This window comes from Pongo abelii, chromosome 15 (assembly GCF_028885655.2).
Source record: "Pongo abelii isolate AG06213 chromosome 15, NHGRI_mPonAbe1-v2.0_pri, whole genome shotgun sequence".
NCBI classification, from domain to species: Eukaryota; Metazoa; Chordata; class Mammalia; order Primates; family Hominidae; genus Pongo; species Pongo abelii.
Window position 1 is genome coordinate 39,004,730 of NC_072000.2, and position 4,670 is coordinate 39,009,399.

The 4,670-nt window shown below is 59.8% G+C and overlaps 1 long non-coding RNA gene across 1 annotated transcript; it reads left to right on the plus strand.

Moving 5' to 3' along the window:
* Window positions 1-987: 987 nt before the first annotated feature.
* LOC134760073 (uncharacterized) lies at window positions 988-3,832 on the plus strand. The gene is made up of 2 exons (XR_010136960.1): window positions 988-1,575; window positions 1,613-3,832. It is a non-coding gene; the product is annotated as an uncharacterized LOC134760073 (long non-coding RNA).
* The last annotated feature ends 838 nt before the right edge of the window (window positions 3,833-4,670 follow it).

Below are 4,670 nucleotides of genomic sequence, written 5' to 3' on the forward strand. Positions count from 1 at the left end.
AAAAGGCCCTGTGAGCCTGGAGGCAGAACCCAGTCCTGTCTCAACCACCAAGCTCAGGACTGGGGGCTTTCCTGAGGATAGAGTCACACACGCGCGCGCGCGCGCACACACACACACTCATTCTGTTTGATGGTGGAGCTCCTTCCTTATGGAGAGACACTTTTCAATAAAAAGAAGATGTGCTCTCTCCTCCCTCTCCCTCTCCTCCCTCTCCTCCTTCTCCTCCCTCTCCCTCTCCCCTTTCTTCGGTCTCCCTCTGTTGCCGAAGCTTGACTGTACTGCCATGATCTCGGCTCACTGCAACCTCCCTGCCTCGGGCTCCTGTGATTCTCCTGCCTCTGCCTGCCCAGTGCCTGGGATTGCAGGCGCGCGCCGCCACGCCTGACTGGTTTTTGTGTTTTTGGTGGAGACGGGGTTTCGCTGTGTTGACCGGGCTGGTCTCCAGCTCCTGGCCTGGAGTGATCTGCCCACCTCGGCCTCCCGAGGTGCTGGGATTGCAGACGGAGTCTCGCTCACTCAATGCTCAATGTTGCTCAGGCTGGAGTGCAGTGGCGTGATCTCGGCTGGCTACAACCTCCACCTCCCAGCCGCCTGCCTTGGCCTCCTAAAGTGCTAAGATTACAGCCTCTGCCCCGCTGCCACCCAGTCTAGGAAGTGAGGAGCGTCTCTGCCTGGCCGCCCATCGTCTGGGATGTGAGGAGCCCCTCTGCCCGGCCGCCATCCTGTATAGGAAGTGAGGAGCGCCTCTGCCCGGCCGCCATCCCATATAGGAAGTGAGGAACGTCTCTGCCCAGCTGCCCATCCTCTGGGATGTGAGGAGCGCCTCTGCCCGGCCGCCCCGTCTGGGAAGTGAGGAGCACCTCTGCCCGGCCGCCCCGTCTGGGATGTGAGGAGCGCCTCTGCCCGGCCGCCCCGTCTGGGAGGTGAGTAGCCCTCTGCCCGGCTGCCCCGTCTGGGAGGTGAGGAGTGCCTCTACCCGGCCGCCACCCCGTCTGGGAGGAAGTGAGGAGCGCCTCTGCCCGGCCGCCCCGTCTGGGAAGTGAGGAGCGCCTCTACCTGGCCGCCCCGTCTGGAAAGTGAGGAGCGCTTCTGCCCGGCTGCCCCGTCTGGGAAGTGAGGAGCACCTCTGCCCGGCCGCCCCTTCGGGGAGAAGAGGAGCGCCTCTGCCTGGCCGCCCAACGTCCGGGAAGTGAGGAGCGCCTCTGCCCGGCCGCCCCGTCTGGGAGATGAGGAGCACCTCTGTCCGGCCGCCCCGTCTGGGAGATGAGGAGCGCCTCTGTCTGGCCGCCCCGTCTGGGAGGTGAGGAGCGCCTCTGCCTGGCCACCACCTCGTCTGGGAGGAAGTGAGGAGCGCCTCTGCCCGGCCGCCCCGTCTGGGAGGTGAGGAGCGCCTCTGCCTGGCGGCCTATCGTCTGGGAAGTGAGGAGCGCCTCTGCCTGGCCGCCCATCGTCTGGGAAGTGAGGAGTGCCTCTGCCCGGCCGCCCCGTCTGGGAGGTGAGGAGCGCCTCTGCCAGGCCGCCACCCCGTCTGGGAGGAAGTGAGGAGCGCCTCTGCCCGGCAGCCCCATGTGGGAGGTGAGGAGCGCCTCTGCCCGGCCGCCCTGTCTGGGAGGTGAGGAGCGCCTCTGCCTGGCGGCCTATCGTCTGGGAAGTGAGGAGCGCCTCTGCCCGGCCGCCCATCATCTGGGAAGTGAGGAGCGCCTCTGTCCGGCCGCCCCGTCTGGGAGGTGAGGAGCGCCTCTGCCAGGCCGCCACCCCGTCTGGGAGGAAGTGAGGAGCGCCTCTGCCCGGCAGCCCCATCTGGGAGGTGAGGAGCGCCTCTGCCCGGCCGCCCCGTCTGGGAGGTGAGGAGCGCCTCTGCCTGGCGGCCTATCGTCTGGGAAGTGAGGAGCGCCTCTGCCCAGCCGCCCATCATCTGGGAAGTGAGGAGCGCCTCTGTCCGGCCGCCCCGTCTGGGAGGTGAGGAGCGCCTCTGCCCGGCCGCCCATCGTCTGGGAAGTGAGGAGTGCCTCTGCCCGGCCGCCCATCATCTGGGAAGGGAGGAGCGCCTCTGTCCGGCCGCCCTGTCTGGGAGGTGAGGAGCGCCTCTGCCAGGCCGCCACCCCGTCTGGGAGGCAGTGAGGAGCGCCTCTGCCCGGCAGCCCCATCTGGGAGGTGAGGAGTGCCTCTGCCCGGCCGCCCCGTCTGGGAGGTGAGGAGCGCCTCTGCCCGGCCGCCCCATCTGGGAAGTGAGGAGCGCCTCTGCCAGGCCGCCACCCCGTCTGGGAGGAAGTGAGGAGCGCCTCTGCCCGGCAGCCCCATCTGGGAGGTGAGGAGCGCCTCTGCCCGGCCGCCCCGTCTGGGAGGTGAGGAGCGCCTCTGCCCGGCCGCCCCGTCTGGGAAGTGAGGAGCGCCTCTGCCCGGCCGCCCATCGTCTGGGAAGTGAGGAGCACCTCTGCCCGGCCTCCCCGTCTTTGAAGTGAGGAGCGCCTCTGTCCGGCCACCCCATCTGGGAAGTGAGGAGCGCCTCTGCCCGGCCGTCCTGTCTGGGAGGTGAGGAGCGCCTCTGCCAGGCCGCCACCCCGTCTGGGAGGAAGTGAGGAGCGCCTCTGCCTGGCCACCCCGTCTGGGAGGTGAGGAGCGTCTCTGCCTGGCTGCCACCCCGTCTGGGAGGAAGTGAGGAGCACCTCTGCCCGGCTGCCCCGTCTGGGAGGAAGTGAGGAGCGCCTCTGCCCGGCTGCCCCGTCTGGGAAGTGAGGAGCGCCTCTGCCCGGCCGCCCCGTCTGGGAAGTGAGGAGCGCCTCTGCCCAGGCCGCCCTGTCTGGGAGGTGAGGAGCGCCTCTGCCCAGCCGCCCTGTCTGGGAGGTGTACCCAACAGCTCCAAAGAGACAGCGACCATCGGGAGCGGGCCATGAGGACGATGGCGGTTTTGTTGAAGAGAAGGGGAGGAAGTGTGGGGAAAGGAAGGAGAGATCAGATTGTTGCTGTGTCTGTGTAGAAAGAGGTGGGCATAGGAGACTCCATTTTGTTCTGACTAGGAGAAATTCTTCTGCCTTGGGATGCTGTTGATCTATGGCCTTTCCCCCAGCCCCCTGCTCTCTGAAACATGTGCTGTGTCAACTCAGGGTTAAATGGATTAAGGGCGGTGCAAGATGTGCTTTGTTAAACAGATGCTTGAAGGCAGCATGCTCTTTAAGAGTCATCACCACTCCCTAATCTCAAGTACCCAGGGACCCAAACACTGCAGAAGGCCGCAGGGACCTCTGCCTAGAAAACCAGAGACCTTTGTTCATGTGTTAATCTGCTGACCTTCTCTCCACTATTATCCTATGACCCTGCCATATCCCCCTCTCCGAGAAACTCCCAAGAATGATCAATAAATACTTAATTAAAAAAAATAAATAAATAAAAAGAAGATGTAGGTCGCTTCTCCTGCAAGCTGCACTGGCCTTCCGCTAGCCCCAGAACCTCTCCTAACCAGGCAGTCCCTCTCTGGGCTGGGAGTCACCAGCACTGTTCTTAAGAGCTCCCTGGCACTACTTTCCCCAATGACTGGAAGATCTTGACAACAGGAGCTATGACTGGCTTTTTGAAGTTTCTTACAGCACTTTTAAAGAAATATATACTTTAAAAAGTAACCCAATGAGCAGCAGACACTTTATATAATTTTAAAGTAGCTTCTAATCCTGATTTGTGCTATAGGCATGCATTTTTACAAAGTCTCGATTACGATGAATATCTTCCTTTGTATTTTAATTTCTGCCTTAGCATCCTACTGCGTCCACATTCCCATGTGTTTCAGTTACCTATTGCTGTGTAATAAACCACCCAAAAACTCAGTGGCTTAAAACAACCTTGATTGTTTCTCATGATCCTGTGGGTTGGCAGGGAGGTTCTTTGGCTTCACGAGTATTGCTCATGTGCCTGCACTGAGCTGGAAGCTCAGCTGAGCCACTCTGTTCTTCTTCCTGTGCTGGCTAGCCAGGACTTCCTTACCACATGGCAACCAGCTTGGAGGGAGTGATCTGAGAGAACAGACATAAGGTGCAAGTGCTTATCAAGTCTCATCTTGTGTCATGCCTCCGAAGAGTCCCATTGGCCAAAGCCAGTCACATGGCCAAGGCCAGCCTGACAAACCTGGTGAAACCCTGTCTCTACTAAAAATACAAAAAAATTAGCCAGGCTTGGTGGTTCAGGCCTGTAATCCCAACTACTTGGGAGGCTGAGGCAGGAGAATCTCTGGAACCCAGGAGGCGGAAGTTGCAGTGAGCCGAGATTGTGCCACTGCACTCCAACCGGGATGACAGAGTAAGACTCTGTCTCAAAAACAAAACAAAACAAAAACTAGTGATGGCTGAAAAGATGCAAGAATAAGGACAAGATACAGAGGGGCTCTCTGTGAAGACATGATAATTTAGGGAGTGAGGAGCTGCAGGAACATTTCCTTATGTGCAAATTTGGAAAGTAGCAAAGGTCTTGAAACATACCAGTTGTAATTGTCAGGAGGCTACTGAATTAATGCAACAAATCTTTTGCTGATATTAATAGAATTTAAATAAAAGGGGAAATTGGACTGGGTGTCGTGGCACACACCTGTAATCCCAGCACTTTGGGAGGCTGAAGTGGGATGACTGCTTGAGCTCAGGAGTTCAAGATCAGCCTGGGCAACATGGCAAAACCCCGTCTCTTTT